This window comes from Poecilia reticulata, unplaced genomic scaffold (assembly GCF_000633615.1).
Source record: "Poecilia reticulata strain Guanapo unplaced genomic scaffold, Guppy_female_1.0+MT scaffold_131, whole genome shotgun sequence".
In the NCBI taxonomy this organism is placed as follows: domain Eukaryota; kingdom Metazoa; phylum Chordata; class Actinopteri; order Cyprinodontiformes; family Poeciliidae; genus Poecilia; species Poecilia reticulata.
Window position 1 is genome coordinate 1,157,780 of NW_007615014.1, and position 18,875 is coordinate 1,176,654.

Below are 18,875 nucleotides of genomic sequence, written 5' to 3' on the forward strand. Positions count from 1 at the left end.
AGTTGGATTTTACAGTTTTGATAAAATATGCTGAAAAGCAATTCCTGCTTTCCACACAATTTTAAGCTGTTTCTGGCAAAAATGTCAGATTTATCCCAAGAATGAATGATAACAGATTGGCCTTACTCACATGCTGCAGAATGTTGACTTGCTTGATGATGGCTGTTCTTGTGATGACAAATTGCTACTGGACATTTCTGATTAGGTTTTTCCTCTAATGCCACATGTTCTGCATGTACGTAGCTAACATCCGGAGAGTTTTTCAGTTTTTCCAGTGTCGAATGAACCACTTCTTTATCGGTTTCTTCCTCTGACACCAGTGTTCAGTCATGTTCTCGGACATTACGACATCCTCACCAGGGTGTTTCTGTGTTGTCTGAGGAAGATGAACTCAATGTCTCATGTATTTTATGGTGCTGTTTCTGAGTAGAAGTGTGAAAAACACCTCCACCCATGGATTGTATCAAAATGTATTGCATGATTCTATTAGCATGATAAATAAGTCACGTCAGACTTGTCTGCCCGTCTTTTCTTCCACAAACAATTGATTTTCTGGATATTATAAACAATTCATCAGAGAAAAGGGACATTGCACCAGTGTTCTGTGATCCGTTTCCTGACTGCAGAGTTTCACACTGAACTTTGATATTGTTCTTGGACAGAAGTGGCTCTCTAGCTGCCCTTCTCGTCATGAGGCCGTTGTCCAAATGTCTTCACCTCCCCGTGTGCTCATACCAACYTAATATCAATGCTGAGCAAACCCTGGCCTGGTGGATGTACAATGGTAAAGAGAATACTTCAGTAGGATGCTGTTCTGGAATGTGTTGCCGGTGCTGAAACTAAATCATTCACCTTGAAGGTTTTGATGACCCTGAAAGCAGTTCTCTCAGGTGTAACAGTATAAGCAACTGTTCTGCTTATAATGACAGGAAGTAAATGTTGCTATCAAAAACGCTTCTCTCAATAAATTCTGCCTCGGTTTTAAATAACTCATTCAGAGGACGATGGCAATTACAAGGATTTATGTAAGTGTTACAAACTGCTTCACATTCAAGAAAATATATTAAGACAACAACATAAATGGCACAACGAGAAACATTATGCATCTTCAACAAGTCCCTACTCTTTCCAGCACTCTCTCTTCAGTATGTCATCACGACATTTACCACTAGCGTTGGACTGAGACGTAGTTTGTATGACGAGCTCAGTAAGTGCACATTTCCACCAGGTGTTTGCTAATTGCTGCTGCTGCTGCTGCTGCGGCTAGTCTGGAGGAGCCGACCAGCAGGAGCTTTGAATAAACAGGCGGCTCTTTGAGGGAGCAAGTCCTCTGAATGGTTGTCATGGGGGATTCAAATATTTTTCAAATATGCATGAAAGAATCAGATCAATCCTCCAGGTATATTCCAAATGAGAGAATATCACCATGAGACAAAGATACAAAAAGCATTTTCTTTTTTTTTAAGTAAGCTGTCTAATCAAGTGAAGCTTGTTGATTCCAGTCAGCAAAATACTCTAAGACTTTTAAGACTTTTCACAACAAAAGCAGAAAGTTGCAAAGCCGCACATTTGCATAGCTTAACTTATTTATTTCCTTGCCATGACCGTAACATGACAAACGCCCCTCTGCTACAGAGGTCTGGCTTAAAGGATGTCTCTGGGGAAAACTACTCTCTTATTTCCATCCATATGTGACAGGTACTAAAGAGCTGCGAGTGTGAGGCTGCCTTTTTTTTTTGTCCTCTCTAACCTCACTATTACTTCACTGCAGCCCTTAAGGTTGCCTTATCCCTCCGGGGTATTACATGTCCTCATCCCCGTCTCTGGACACTTTGAGAGCCGAGATGATCCTCATTAAAGCGTGCGGACAGAGGGCATGTGTCTTTGCGGTTTTTCTTGTCCACACACTGAGAAACTCAATCTGACAAATCCTCTTATAAAGATATCGCTCTGCCTCCATCCAGTCACCAGCCTCTGTTCCCATTAAACGTTTCGGCCCGATTCGTCCTCTCCTGTATGCGCCCGGCGCCGATCAGAAGCAGGCGGCAGTGAAACTAGGACAGGCAAAGTGGATGGTTGTAATAAATGATGAATATCCTTGGCTGAACAATTTTTTTTTTTCCCAGGGATTTGACAGATGAGGTATGGCGATCACCATCAATATAGTCTGTGTGGCATGAAGATGAAGGGTCAGGTTACCATCCCATCAACTACAATAATTGAACTGTCGAATAAACTGCATAGCCCTCTTCTGGTATTCCTCTACCTCTTTCATGAAATTTTCATCAGCCAAAGGCAGGGAGTTATTCCTTGTCTTCATTTACTCAGCTGACTGGAGTACTGTTGAGGACTGGGCTGACAGGAAAGCTGATCGGCAGACGTGTTTTTATTAAATTGAAGCGGCGTTCKTCGGAGGAGTGCGGTGCAGAAGAGAGCACGGCGTCTGACCTTTAAATGCGAGGCAACCACAACACGCTTGATGTTGAAGTCCCGCCCTGCCTTTACAGCACAACCTCTTACAGATCCCAGATCTGCTGCGTTGCGGGCGGCGTTAAGGAATGCACAGCAGGCAGCAGAGAGACTTTAACAAACTGTCACTCAGGTAGAACAGCGTTTTTTTTTGTTTTTTTTGGATGGTGACTCAAAATGAACGCTGATCTCTATTGACACAACAATAGTGTAGTAAAATTAATGTAATGTAATTTTTTTTTGTCACTTTCAGGTGATTAGAGTGCAGTGATTAAAATACAAATGTTTCCCTGTATTTAATTTTTTTTTTAAACTAAGAGAAAATCACAGTTACGCTGATCCTTTTTTTATGACACAACATTGTTGACAAGATTATTTGGTAACACTTTATTTGAAGGGGGGTGAATAAGATATAAATTTGTTCTAAAATATTACTGATGCACTTTAAAAATTAGGTAACTTTATGTTATTAAAGGTAAAATTTAAACAGTAATGATTTCTTGGTTAATGTCAAGTTGTCATAACAAAGACATTTTGAATAATGTCAACATTGTATTAAAAGTGTCATACTTTACTGAATGATGCTTTATGACAACAGTCATAAATATTCATGAAGGCTTATTCATGTTCATGACAGGTGTTATGTCATGTTTATGACAGTGTCATGACAGTCTTATTCACCCCCTTCAAATAAAGTGTTACCGATTATTCAATAAAGTTTACAGTTATAAACTCTTGAGAAAGAGTGAAGCGATCCTTTGAGCCACACATTTTTGATAAACGCTTGTGTTTTACTGCTGTTTCTCTAAACCGGCTTGTGGTAACGTGTGTTTTTCCAACTGTGTTTGGATTCAGATCAGCGTTTCATTTGGTTCAGAACAGCATTTAGAAGAACAGTGTCATGTTTCCACTGAATAAGAAGATTTTTAGTGGAACAAAGAAATTTGCCCATTCTGTTTTATTTTGTTCTGTTCTATGAAAGATAAAGAAAAAGTGGCACTAATGGGATACTGTAACAATTTTTCAATGTAAATTCAATATGTCTGCTTCCTTGATAGCAGATATAATCAATGGAAAGGGACTGATGGGATGGTAAACTGTCTGGAGTTGTTCTGTTGTTGTCGTTTTAATTTTATTGCTACTTTAAGAATCAATACGCTCCATTCAGTTTTTTATACGGGACTCTTTGCTAAAAGCAAATGTTCCATATTTACATAATGTGCTTTTAGGACATTTGACCACGCTTTATTCTTCAGTTCGCAATCTCATGCCAATATGCACAATGTGATCTTTATAGAAAATGTTTTCACTTCAGTTACTTGGATGTGAGTTTGTTCTGAATAACATCTACGGCAAAAAGGAACATTTTGAAGTCCGCTTCTTCTTGCAGATTGCTCTGACAAACACACACACATTCCTAAATTATTTTAAAATCTCAGTTATTACTCCTGTAATAATACTATGTGAAATTATGGTGAATGGATGTGGAACTACTGGTAAATTTAGTGGGGAAACTAGTTTGTCACTAATTTCAATAAAGTAATTACACATATTTTAACATGCTAAATTTTTTTTAAAGCAATTCATTGCACTTTTCTTCTTTACACCACAAAAGTTCTGAGCCAGAAACCTATCAATGAAGCAATTAAAGTCTCAAATAGCATCTTGATGCTAAACATGTTGCAGCAGCACAGATATTCCCAGTGCTAATGTCAGCGGACTGACTATATATGTCAGTCCACATTTCTAACGAAGTTCCATGAATGATCAGGACTCAATGAAACACTGAACGCTGAAAGGGTACAAGAGCCCCTTGCACAAACCTGATGCTGGAAGAATAACAGATTAAAAACAATAAATGTCTTTGTTGTTGCGCTCATACATCTATTTATTCAATAATTCAGCAGCAAAAAGGGTTTTTGAATTGAAAATGTCACTAATTTTGTCAAAAGGATTATGAAACATTTAGAATGTCAAACATCTCACGAAAGAGCTGGAATTTAAAGAAAGCAAGAACTATATACTGTATGTTGAGTGAAGAAGACACAAAATAGTTTGTACCATGACTCACAATGCACAGTAATTAACCAGACCAGAAGACAACCGCAGCTGTCACTTAAAAGAATAACCTTTATCAGATAAGGAAATGCTTTTTCCAATATGAGCTACATTACGGCCGAGCATTAATTAAATCGAGTGTGAGGCTAATCATGTCAAGAAAAGAGAAGCTTGCACAAAACCACAGGGCGCTCTGGGGCGGCTGACGCCTGTGGGAATCAGAGTAACAATGCTAGTCAGAACTGGAGCACAAATTACAACATCTAATGATTTAAATTCATCCGTCGGGTTTGTTAAGTCTCCAGTCTCCTACAACCAGACTGCAATTATTCTGATTATCTCCTAAACTAGGAAGTCACCATGTAGATCTTCACTTTATGGAGTTTAAGGTACTGAGATGAACGCTTCCTTGTTACAACCTTCTTCTTTTTTTTGGATGGACGTTGTGGCAACACCCAATGTAACTTTATAATTCCTTCTATAGTTTTGGACTTTGTTTTCACTGGTCAAATATTCAGTTTTTTTCTTTCCTGTCCAGGTTTGAGAAATGTAAATTCATACAGACATGGTTGAAAAAGAAACATTTTTAATGATAAATGTCCATTATCACACACACACACACACACACACACACGCACACACACCCACACACCCCCACGCACGCACACACACGCACACACACGCACACACATAGAACTTCCAAATTTATAATGTAAAAGTATTGTAAAATATACAAAGTAACCTTGTTGAGTTACTGTTATTGCACAGTGTTGATCTTAGCATTTAAGTGCGCTCATGATTGTGCGCTAATAACAAAAACTACACATCGATTTTGCAATATGAAAGTGCCACTAACCGCTATTAGTCTATGATTACAAAGCTCAGTCTAGGTTTTATTTCCCCAGCTGTAAAGAAACGGCTCAAAAAGAAGCAGAAGTGTTGCGTGTGTGTGCGCGTGTGTGTAAGTGTGGTAGGAATTGTGAAAGGACAGAAAAACAATAATGTCGGTCACAGCAGCATATCCCTGGGGAAGTCAAGAGGGAGCAGCCATGGCTGCAGGTATTGCATTCACTGATACAGTTTATAATCTCTTGGAGTCCAAAACAAGGTGCTAGCTGGCTGGCTGGCAGTGTAGCTAAGGCTGATAGACTAATGGAATTCGAATGGCTGGCCTCATCTTGCTGTTATGATGGCTGGGTGACAGGCCCTGATGGATAGCTGGAGCTAAAGGTTCGCCTGACAGTCAAGCTCTGGTTGATGAATTGTGAGATGAGACAGACATACAAAAGCTGTGGGCAGCCTAGACTTAAAAAGATCCCCCGCTCTCCCCCTGTGTCCCTTCCCCCCACCCACCCCACTACCATTCTAGCCGGTCATCCAGCACGCTCTGGATGACAGCAGCAGCCGAAACATTTTCATCCATCTTACACCAGGACCTTCTGCTGTGATGCTGATGCCTTGGGCTCAGTGACTCAGCACTCAAATGAGAGAATTGGTGAAGATTAGAAATTGTTTTTGTGCTGACTTTTTTTTTTTTTTTTGGCTTTGTCATGTCACTAAAGCTAAGTGTAGGATTATTGAAGCCTGGCGAGCGTTACGTTACAGTGGTCTCATTGAAACACACTTTCTGTTTGGTGGACAGCAAGTCTTTTCGAGTGAAACTGCGAGTCGTCGATGTGACTGACAAGTCAAGTTCAAAGTTCGTTATGATGCCACCAAGTCGAGTCAAAAGTCATTCAATTTGTGACTCTAGTGTGTCTTGATTCCTCAGCACTGGTTTATAAACTCATCATTGTCGGTATTTAAGGTGGGTTTAAGGTAGCACTGTCCTGTTTGAGAGGACATGACTCGAAATAGTTTTAAAATGTTTTTGAAAATTGTCGGCTTTAAGAACCCATGGAAAGGCAAATTTTGATTTATTTGTGTTTTCTAATTTAACATCTCTTAGGTTTTCTGGCACTAAAATATGATGATCTATCCACCGTAAAAATGTAATGCTAATAGTATATTTTTTCACAATAGGTATTATGAAAAACAACCTACAGATAAAAACATAATCAGAAAAAAAACAACAAGCAAAAATCTAATTGTTTTTTTGTAGATAAGTACAGATGATTACAAAAGAAGATTCAATGATAAAAATCAGAAACAAAATTACTTGATGTTTTGAAAATTGATTTTGAAAAGATTTTTGATTTGGTTTTTTGTTTTGGTTTTCAGGATTGGTCTTGATTGGTAATTTTTATAGATTTTTGAAAATCTATAAAAATKTGGACTGACCTCTTTCAAAATTATTCCTTACCCAAACAAGGGAAAGAATGCGTTCATTTAATAATTGACCTCAGGATTGCAGTATGAGCGAGAAAGTCAATAAAAAAAAATCATGCGGTCAGAATGTTACACTTTTAAAATATATCTTTGCTATGCCTCCTCATCTCAGCAGCATTACTCACACTGACAGGGCTCTGTTGCTCCTCTGGACCTGAGCTACAGTATTTTGTCTATCGTTGCTTTTTTAAGAGGTGGAGAAGAAGAGGAATGTTGTCTCATCTTCAGCTTTGGCACACATGCTTTTCCTCTAATCCTTCAGGCACTCAATTTGCAGGCAGTGAAGTGTGAAGCTCTGTAATGATGGGTTATTGACCCATTCACTGTTTGGCAACAAGTGTGGAGGTAAAGCCGATGGACGATTCCTGTTGTTCCATGTGATATTCTGAAGCTGCTAATCTGCTGCTAAGGGTAATGTAGATGAAATGGATCATTTGGTTTTCTAATAATGAGAACACAAAATGATGAATAATGTTTTGTTGGTTAAGGTCGGTTCAGATTCAACAGACAGATATGATAAGAGAGGTCTGAATGTAGACGTTGGCTCGTTTAAATTTAAAAGTGATCCGTGTTGTGTATGAAATTTGAATGACACAAAAAGCAAAGACATTTTATAGTGAAAAAACTGTAAATATTGTACAACAATACAAAAGTGGAGTCAGTCCTGGGACCATTTGTGTTGCCCTCAACCAGTCCAGGCAACTGTTAGCGATACATATTTAAAAAGAAAATGTTTGAGTAGAATATGGCTGTTGTGAGAACTTAAAATAAAAGATTAGAATCACATAAAAATTCTATTTAATTTGATATTAAATAGCAAGGCAAACATCCAGTGACTGTCGGTAAAAAGCACACTTGGAAATAACACATTGTATGCTGCTTTTTTTCCTTTCTTTTTATGTTTCAGCTCCAACATGATTTGCAGAGCTGTAGAGATCAGGCTACTTTGCTTGTTTTATGAAAACAAATAAATGAGCTAAATAAGAAGTTTGAATGGTCCAAAATAGTAGTAATAGGCGTTTTGCGCAGCTGAATGGTTGCCATGGGAAATTCAAGGATTTCTCAAACATGCATGAAAGAATCAAGGCAACACTCTCCAGGTATGTTTTTGATAAAAGAATAACATCATGACATGAGCTGAAGCTCATAAAAGTTGATTTTACGTAATACTGCCCCTTCAGATAATCTTAAGAGATATTCATGTGGAAGAATGGTCCAGTCCACGCCAACCCAATCTAAAATTAGGGATATTTACCACGTTGGATTGTCTTGGCCCGATATTGCAGTGTGTGCGTGGGGGTGTGTGTGTGTGCGTGTGTGTGTGTGTGTTCCCAGTTGGCAAACGAGAATGCAGCCTGTTGAATGTGACTTGCAGCCAGTCAGGAAGCAAGGTGACAGAAACACGGAGAAAATCTAAAACACAGAAGATGAAAAACTGGCGCAACAGAAAGTCCGGTGGAAACCAGAGCTCTCTCTCTCTCTCTCTTCTTATGGTTTTTCTCTCTGTTAAACCTGATCCTCAAACTGTTGCCATTGCTTCTTCCCAGTCGGCCATGTTTGTCTGTTCCGAACTCAAGTTTGACCTCAAGAAGTTTTGCACGATTTCCCATCTGACATCTGAATGCTGGTGAGTGAAATCAGTTGGTTTGTGGTGTGTGTGTGTGTTTCTCCTGCCACGTGACTCAAATCCGTTACAACTACAATTTATTATCATCGTGTGTGTGGAAGTTACAGCACAACTTATATCCCAACCTTATCACCTCCATGCAAACTGTTTGATTGACCTGCACGTTGCTGGTCCTCATATCCGTTAGGTTGAAGTCGAATTAAACTATTCCTTCTAGAACTTTAACTTAGCATTGCATTATTTTTTTGTACTGCACTAAAGGAACAATTGCCAGGTTATTCAGATATATCAAGTGTGAGGAGTGTTTCTTGGAAAGGTCACTTTTATTTAGAGAAGAAAGTGCATTTGCAAAAATAGTCTTTTCAGGTCTTAGAAATACAACTTTAAGGGAAGAGTTTATCTTCTTTTTTTAAAAAAAATTTAATTCATTTCATTACTTACTCTGTTGCATCTAAAAGACTTGGAGCATACATAAGTCAAATTAAACAATTTACCCCTGTATTGAAGCTTGCAATATATATAATTTTTTCTTTAGCAAAAAAAAAAAGAAAAACAAACGCGCTTAAAAAAATGGATTTACATCGGATTAAGTTTCTCTGTTTTTCTTTTTATTCAATCATCCGTCTTCTGCAGCGCTCCCCCCCCCTCCGCTCTGCCTCCTCTGGGGCACCTCTGGTTATCTCTCCTGACACGAGGAAGGGAAACCTCGGGGTAATGCTTGACAGGGAGTCCTCTCTATGATTCCCTGCAGCTTTTTCAATTCTCTTGTTGTCACTGCAGCAAACTGGAAGGGACTCATAAAAGAACCCTGTCATGTCATTGTCGCAGACACAGTGGGAAACCGAGATGGCCACAACCGGCGCCGCTGCTGCTGCTCTGCGTCTCCGTATATTCTGGTGCGAGTAAACAGAAACTGCACTCTGACGTTAAACAAACCAGCTTCCAAAAAATAGTATATTTTTTATTCATATTTATCACCGTTAGACATGAATTCATTCTCATTTATATATATTTTTAATTTTCATCCCATATATAGTGGGACAGTCAGAGAGCTGCTCTGTATTATAGCTGCTAGCAGAGTGCTAGCTGCTGTCCAGCAGTGTGCTCTGTTTTCTTTACCATAAAGGACGCTCCCTGACCGGCACATCTTTAGCTTTCCGTGTCTGATTTCTGTCCTCTGAACCCCCAGCTKGCTGCGGCAGATGGCCAGTTATAGTTAAATAGAGTTTGGTATCTCTTTGTTCCACTGTCACCACATGCTTGCTTCAGAGGAGGGAACTGTTTTCAGTTGCCGAGAAGTTGGAAACCGAAAATCTGTTGAGTTTTCTGAAACGGGAGAAAAATTTTTCTTTAAAACAAGATCCATGAGAGAGTAACTTAATTACAGCTAAAATACCATCACAAACAGAGCTCAGGATGGCGTCTCATCTGGGTGGAACAGGTGCAAACGCAGCCAAACTGCAGCAAAGAGTTGCTGGGTTTCTGCGTTATTAATTTCCATGTTTTCTCCTAGTCAGCAGACAAACGCTCCTCAATGTGTCGCATTTCAAAGGCAACATTGTCTTTGATATCAAAATGACACATTTATTTGAACGACAATCTATTGAGGACTGGTTTATTCGGAAGTGACTGTTTTCTTTGTAGACTCGGGGAGTTTGTAATTACCAGATGGGCAACGCAACGAGGAGCTGTTGTGTAAATGTTGAACAAAGGCATTACGCCTCGGGCCTTTTCCTTTCATCTAGCAGAATGGTTGCAAAGTGAAAGAAGCTACACTCTCATTTTGTGTTATTTGGAGGTGATTTTGTAAAATAAACATGATGAGGATGTGCTGTTAACATCGCCATATGTACCAAATGGTTTATGTAACTCTGACTCTTGTGACATACACTGACAGTGTTGCACTCGGTCGCTTTTCTTGGCTTAGTGGAGTAGTTCTGACCCAGAGGTCGTTCAGGGCTTTCTTTTCTCCTGCAACCCCAAAAATAACTGGGATTCAGAAACCAGTGACATCATCCGATGTACATTTGGAAATATGCTTTTTTTCAAAATCATATTTAGCAGTTGGATCCAACATCATTTTTAGGACTGAGCCACGTAGTTTTGGCGAAAACGGATCCCTCGGATTTCTTAAACACAAATTTCATGCTCTTTGTTTTTCTGTCTTTGTGTCGCAAATTTGGAGCAAAATGTTTTTGATAGTGGAGTTTTGAAAATGTTTTTGATTTGGAGCTGAGATATAGCACAAAATCTACCATTTCAATATTCCTAAAAAAAGGAAGACCCCTTATGAAGAAAAATAACTTTGGACTTGGTTTTCCCTCGCCCGGACGCGGGTCACCGGGGCCCCACTCTGGAGCCAGGCCTGGAGGTGGGGCACGATGGCGAGCGCCTGGTGGCCGGGCTTTTACCCACGGAGCGCGGCCCGGCTCAGCCCGAAGAGGAGACATGGGTCCCCCTTCCAATGGGCTCACCACCTGTCGGAGGGACCAAAGCGGTCAGGTGCACTGTGTTATGTGTGCGAGTGTGAGAAGTTCTGGCTAGAAATAGTCGGCCTCACCTCAACACATGGCTCTGGTTCTGGAATCAGTCTCCTTGAGAGGGGCTGGACGTACTTCCACTCTGGAGTTGCCCACGGTGAGCGGTGCCAGGCAGGAGTGGGCATACTTGTTGCCCCCCATCTRGGCGCCTGCACGTTGGGGTTTACACCGGTGAACGAGAGGGTAGCCTCCCTCCGCCTACGGGTGGGGGGACGGGTTCTGACTGTTGTCTGTGCTTACGGGCCCAAGAGCAGTTCAGATTACCCACCCTTCTTGGAGTCCTTAGAGGGGGCATCAGTTCCTGATGAGTTTCTGATGTACACAGACTTCTCCATCTGTCTCTCGCTCTGCACCTTGAAGAGGAAATTCTGTCTTTGTCACTTTGACTCAGCCTCTGCAGGTCGACTAATGATCATGTACAGCTGGTGGAACTGGTCTGTGTAAGAAGGCTCCTCCTCACCTGCAGTACATAGTTGACACTGTAACAAACCCTCATTTGTATCTTCCTCAAGGACGGGACATCGAATTTGGTTGGTTTCCATTGCAGGACTCGGTTGGGATGTGTAAGGAGACCAATGGGGCCCCTGGTCCTCGTGATCAATCAACCAAACAAGTGCTGCATGCTCAACTACTCTCTTAAATCCCAGTTCCACTGTAACTTCCTGCAGTGCAAAAATTATTTCGTTTTTATTAATGCTTGACATGAAGTGAAAGGGCAGCGCTGTAGAGCAGCGCAAGAAAAAACTAAAAAAAGAATAAACACGGAGTGTAAGTGGGTTTAAAAATGATTGGAGTTGTTTTGTTGTGAACCGACTGGCTCAGTGAGGAGCCTGGATCAGTTCAGGAATGATCTGCAAGGCAATGAAAAACAACCGGAGGGCGTCAGACGCCACCTTGAACTGACTTAGTTTTGTATTGATCGGAGAGAGTTCGCCCATGATTCCACTTGCTTAATTGAGCGCCGGTCTAACCTGTGCTGCTGCAAACGCAGGAGTCCAGCAGGAGATGGGCAGAAATAAAGCAAAGAAAACAACAATCCAAGGTTATGGGAAATAAAAATCAGCATGCAGCACTAAGGAAATGTTTAAAAAAAGATGCAGAGGTCCTTTTCACTCTTACTGTTAAAGGTGACAGATGTTGCTGAGTCTCGACAGGCGAAGCTGCATCCCAGTTGGCCGTGTGTGTTTACTTCAAATAGCAAAATAAAAAAGTGGATAACTGACATCCACAGCACTTCCTGTGAGAGAATGTACCTCACATTATCTACAGTATTGTCTTGTGAATACAATTTGCAGGTAGAAGATGAAAGAGACAAGCTGAAGAGTGCTTACAGCAAAATTTTGATTTTATTTTATTTTTTCTGTGAGCGTCAAGCAGACTGAGTGGAGGCAACTTGGTGGCAGACTAAACTCGCTTGGTGTGTTCTCCTTCTGTTTTACATCCACATATTTGTTACGGAAAAAGGGTTTCTCTCTCGTTTGCTCACCCCTCTTATCGTCTCATCTCTGAAAAAGGGGCACAGCTTGGCAGCACAGAAATGCTCAAAGTACAAATCTTTATTTGCTGTACGAGAATGAAGCCAGTAGTTTCACTCTATGTTGCAGTGAAACAGAAGAAAGCGATCCTGTAGCTGTGCTCCTGACGTGTCCATGAAAGAAATCCCAAGCGTGGCGCGTCTAAGACCGAAACAAGACCAGGACTTTGAAAATGCAGCCTCAAGACCAATCCTGAAAACCAAAACAAGTCTCAAGGACCACAACGCTGCGGTCCAGTAAGGTCTCATGTATAAATGTATAAAGTAACTAACTATTGTTACTTAAGTGTATAGATTTGAGTTTCAGTAGTATTTGTTTCAGCTGCCTGAATGGATAAGAGTTTTGTCAGTATTTCAAAGTGCAACTGTGATCAGAAGTGAAAGCAGAGAAAGCCGAGAGAGAGAGAGGAAAGAGAGCAGCGTTGGAGTGTGTGGCTCCAACTCTGAGGGAAGCTGAACAGATTGTATTTGAAAGAAAGCAGACATTTTGAATGCAAACACTTCAAAGGATTCAAATTGAAAATGTTAGCTCTTGATATTTGGCATTTGAATTTCTGCACGTGTTCAGGCATGAACAGAACGAACGCACTGATCTTATCACGCCGGTATCGATACCGATACTTACCTCGGTATCGATACCGATACCCAGGTCAATAAGCCAACCCTTACCGAGATTCGAGTTTGACTTGCTGAGACATTCAGGTGAGCATCGCTGGACAGTTTCTAAAATACACGGCGATTCCCTCAAAGTGTTGAATTTAGAATAACAATATTTTAACCACCGACGTCTGCGCCCTCATAACCTTTTAAAACATCACCGAGCTACTTCCAAATGGCATATCAAACCCCAGTGAGTTATTAACAGTAGTTAATCTTTGCACCGTTATTATCAGGCTTTCTAGTGGCTTTAATTATGAGGAACGGTTTTGGTGAATAATACGCCACCCATGAATAGACTTCATTTGGCAGCTAAATCTGCCCATGTAGTTCGTTCAGTGAGCTGGAATTGATACAGTAAAAATTCTTCAAGGCAGTCAGTTTGTACATCAGTCAGATTTGAACAGATTAACTGAGGGGATGATATTAAATGGAGAAAAGTCTGAATATGCGGCACAGTTTAATATGTTCTGGTAAGCCGAATAGGTTTTTATGTTAGATATCAGATAACGTAGTTTCGCAAATTACATGAGGCTTTTTCACAGCGGTAAAAAAAAAAGTCCAGTTCCTTTTTAAGTTCTAAAGTATCTACCTCTATTAGCACAGAATGAAGGCTTTTATATATTTCTGCGTGTCAGCAGACTCGCCGGCACGGGCCTGACATCCCTACTCATCCTATCTGCAGGTCAGCTGAACCACGGCTTTCTACAGAGATAATACATACATTTTTCAGCAGAAACTCCAGGGAGTGATAACGCACTGGCTCATCAGCCGTCGAAACTGTCAAAGTTTTTTTTTTTGTTTCAGTCCCTGTTTTCTTTGAGGGGAAAATAGCAAGTAGATAACCCCACACTGTATTTATATTAAAAAAAAAGACCCAAACATCTCTACGTGGCTCTGTAATGTAATGGTGACCTGTCCAGGATAAATCCCACCTCTCACTCAATATTTGCTGGATACAAACACCAGCTTGCCTGAACAGACGCAGGCATGTTGACAGCAGTTCTTAGTGTCCGACTGGTAGACTACAGTTCAGCCCAATGCTTCTTATCTCATAGTGGATTTAGATTTGAACTAATATTTTGATTTTACTATCATGCTTCCTCTGACCACGAAAGACCTTCGATTTGAATTTGATGTCTAAAAGGAACGTGCAAAAAGACGGTCAACAAATAAGGCAGGTTTGACAGGCTGAAATGGCAATTATCGCTCACATATGCCTGCCTCATTTTCTGTCAAAGACAAACTTTTTGGTTGAGCAACAACCTTTTTAAATCTCTAACAGCGAGGGGTATAAATAATTTAGCTCTTGACTCTCATTTTCATACGACGGTAAGGATAGCTGCAAATTCTTTTGGGATCTCTTTAACTTTCGAACCAGACAAATAGCTGTCTTTGTCCTCAAAGGTTTCTGCTGGTCTTACCAAAATGTTCACTCTTCCTGCAAAGGTCAGCAGCACCACAACCTAGACTTCTGGGGATTAAAGATGCAAACCTCCATGTTTTAATTATGTGCACATGATGTGATGCACTTCTGTGTTATTTTTTTTTTAATAACAATACTGGATTATACTAATTATTTCCTTACTAGAAATCAAATTTTTTGTGACATTTTACAGAACATTTCAGCTTTTGTTATTTACATTTAAGTATGGTAAAAATATATTTGTGTATAAATAGGGTAGGAAAACACTCCAGCATTTGTAGGGCGTCCTGACTTATTTATGATTGTTTTTGAAGGGACTGCATTTTCTGGTGCTCTGATGCCATTTTTTGTTTTAATCATTATTTATGAACGTGTCCTTTCTAGAGGCAGCACAGTGGCACAGTTGGTAGCACTGTTGCCTTGCAGCAAGAGTCCTGGCCTGGGGTCTTTCTGCGTGGAGTTTGCATGTTCTCCCTGTCCAATATGCGGGTTCTCTCTGGGTACTCTGGCTTCCTCCCACAGCCCAAAAACAGGACTGAATGACTCAGTTCTGCTTAGGTTTAGGGTCAGGGTAGGGTAACGCAAAAGAAAAAAAAAAAATTCCCCATGTCCCCTAGAGGGCTCCGTAGTGAAGCGATGCAGTAGGAGCCGATGTTGCCCACACAGTTACTGTTACCACTAACTGCAGCCGGAGAGATAATGAATTCTGCTTTGCTGGAAGCAAACATTCTTCTGCTGGTTTTAATTGAGCTTAGTGAGGCTGACCAGGGATGCAGGTGACCTCTGACCTGCAGTGTGTTTACTCCTCTCCTCCTTCCGCATGTATCCATTTTTTTAAATTTTATTTAACTCCTCAGTACTATCTATGCGACTTTTATTGGTGGAAAAAAAAAAAAAAATCAATCAATGCAGAATACAGCAACACTGTCTGGATGTCTCAGAACCATTTTTGAATCAATTAGAATGAGAATCATTGGCCAGCTTTGTGTCCACAAGCAACGAATTTGACTAAACATAATAGATTTTAGAGCTAAAACACACAGATGAGAGAGATCGTGTGATATTTGTAGGTAAAAGATAATCAGAAAATCACGACGGTAAAAATATCAGTTTAACAGTTTAGTCTACATAACTAGTTTCAAATATGATCATATTTTCATTTTTTATTAATGTGGTCTCCGTACACACGCAGCACACACAAACTGCAACAAACGTGCACATTTTCTCATTTTAACCGAATGAGAATGTTCCAAGTCATGTTGTGTTTACCAAATACTCAGCTGAACTATCTCTCCCACACACAGACGGAGCACGCCTGCCCCACATTCGGGTTGCTTTGGAGGGGAAAAGCGCGGGGCTGATAAAACCCAGCGCCAAAAGCTCCTTTGGGGAGCACAGGTGTCATGCGATGGGAAACCACACAGACGCCTATGGGGAGCCACGACTTTCTCTTATCTGACACACTCAGTCCTAATTCCTCCTCTGCCTAACGAGCCACTTGATCATCCTGCCAACATGTGCTGCCTGATCAATTTGAGCAGAAGGTTTAAAAAAGAAAAAAAGAAAAAAAAAAATAGATGGTAACATTTTCTCACTGCTGGAGATATTTAAAGGACTTATCAACAACTAGCAATAAAAGCCAGCAGGCACTTCTGACCCTATTCTGGCTTTAAATGCGAGCTTGTTAGTGATGGCTGTGGAAGGCTTTTATTACCGAATCGGCAGCAGATTCATATTCTCCTCTCCTTTACCGTCACGGAAGCAAAATTAGAGCGGATGAGCTTTTTCTGCTCCCCGAAAAAAAGGTGTTCACCACGTAAACATTAAAGGTTGTCATAGGTCGTACTTTTCTAATGGAAGAAGTTGATGTTGTGTGTGCACTTCCCCCCTCAGTGAGCCTTGAACACGCTCATTTCCTTTAACTCAAAGCGATTCTCTCATTCATTAAAAAGGCCTAGCCCTGAGCACTAGCACAGCTCAGCATGTACCTTTCTGGTCTTCTAAACCAAGGTTAGCTCCCCATTGGGACACTTTGTCATTTATCAGAGCACAATGGAGTCCAATAGGAGGTCAGGAGAAAGGCCTTGTTTGAAATTTTAAAAGGAACTATGCATTAATGTGCGGCCGGGGACGGCCCCTGGAGACTTTCACTCTCTCTCGCTCTCTCTCTCTCTGTCTCTCTCTCTTTCCTTTTCTCTCACTCTCTTTTTCTTCCAAATCCTAAAACGACTCGACTGTTGGAGATAGTTTGTTGTTTCTGTCATTTCCAGTCGGCTCTCTGCCTCTCTCCGTTTGATGAATTGTTTGCAGGTGATTCATCAGAGATGCTTTACCGTGTGCTTAGTTTTGTTGGCACAGGTAATTACTCGGAAGTAGTTTGGGGAGAATAAAGAGAGATGATGGGATTATTGGAGGATGAGTCTAAATAAACAACTAGAAAAATGATGTAGACTCTGCAGGGGGGGAAAAAACAATATATTGAACTTTTTATTGTTCTTTTTTATTTTGTCTCTTGTGATTTCTCAATTTTCTAAACTCTGTACATTTTACTTTACTTTTGTTTGTTTTTACACGGACGGCAACTAAATACCAAGCAGACCGTGTCCACATCCTGAGGCTGCTGATTGTGTACTGTGGACACGCATCGGCCAAGAAGCAAGTACAACTCAATGATTGGGAGTAAGGTTGCATTTCTTCGCGCCTTTGTTTCCTGGGTGACGTGTCGTACGGGATTATTTATTAACTTACTTGTGAATGGAAAGAGGTAAACAAAGAAATGCTAGTTCAAACAAATAAATGTCAAGTTTGTTTGACATTTATTTATTTCCCAGTTTCTAACTTCTGTTAAAACTGGGCGGACCTGGGCCAGCGGGGCAGACGACACCTCGACTAAACCTGCCTTTTCTCGAGGTCTTCCTAAAAGGGCCGCTTTATTTCCTCACTTTCAGAACAGTGGAAAAACTCGGTGCAGTCCGTCGGCTTCCTTAGACAAACAGCTTTGTGGCATTTTGACAATTTACGTCCATGTAATGATTTGTATTTCATGTGCCTAAATTTGAATATTAATCTTGCCATTTCGGGTAGAGGCATATTGGACTGGACATGGAATTAGACTGAGCTTAAATATATATTTTTGAAATGATTTTCACCTAATTTGACGTCAACGCGAGCAGTTCGCTAGCTTGGATCGGTCCCCACATAATCCTAGTGGAGAATTATCCCCGAATAAGTAAATCGAGTTCAAATGAGGAGTCTAATTCAGCCTAATGATGGAAATCTCAATTTCTGTGTCTGCATATATATTTGACAGAAACGTCTCAAGGGGACGCAGCACCTCCAGGCTTTCAAACCGACGTCCTTTATAGGGGACCGGAGTGATATTTGACTGGCCCTCATTAGCCTGGCCTTATTTCCAAGACTAATGACCCTTTACTTCTTCAAGCTCTGTGCCAACAGGAGGCATTTCTTGGTGGAAAATTGCTCCAATCTGCAGATAATAACTGAGTACGTGAAGGGTGACAGAATGCTTCTGTCAACTAAAAGATTAATTTCAATGATTTTTCCGTCAGATTCCCCTCCCGCTCTCTGCAGATTCTTCACTGCTACTTTATGCGTCACAGCTAACTGCCACTGTCAAACATTTATATAAAGCTTCTGCTGTTCATCCCGGTTTTTCAGTTTGCTTTTATTGATAATGTTATGGAAAGGGGAGCGAAAAAAAAAAAAGTCCCATAGTCTTATTGTCAGTAAGAGTACTTATCGGAGGCCTGTGTTCTGCCACACTCGGGCGACACATTTCATATCTAAGAACACATCTATCCTTCTTCTCCTCTCTGTGCCAAGTAGTGCTCGGAGATCGATTTGTAATTTAGGCCGGCGTGTTTCGTCTTGTCCAGCTGAATGATTGTTAAAAACAGGCAAACTAAAGAAAGTAGTTTGAAATGCTTTTAGAGGATGCTTGTGAAAACCATTTTTTTGTGGAAGATGATGCTTTTGTTCACGGTAGCTCGCTCTAAATTAGGTTATTTTTAAATTCGCAAGCATATGATCAGTCAATGATTAATTTGCTTGAGTTTATTTCCAGCTAAAATCAAACTATTTTACTTGTGTTCTATTTTAATATATTACAATGAAAACCTATAAGTTTACAGCTATTTTATTTATGCCTCTGAATATGATTTTTTGTAGAATAACAACTGACTTGAAACAAAAACGATTTTTTGGATTTGAATATCA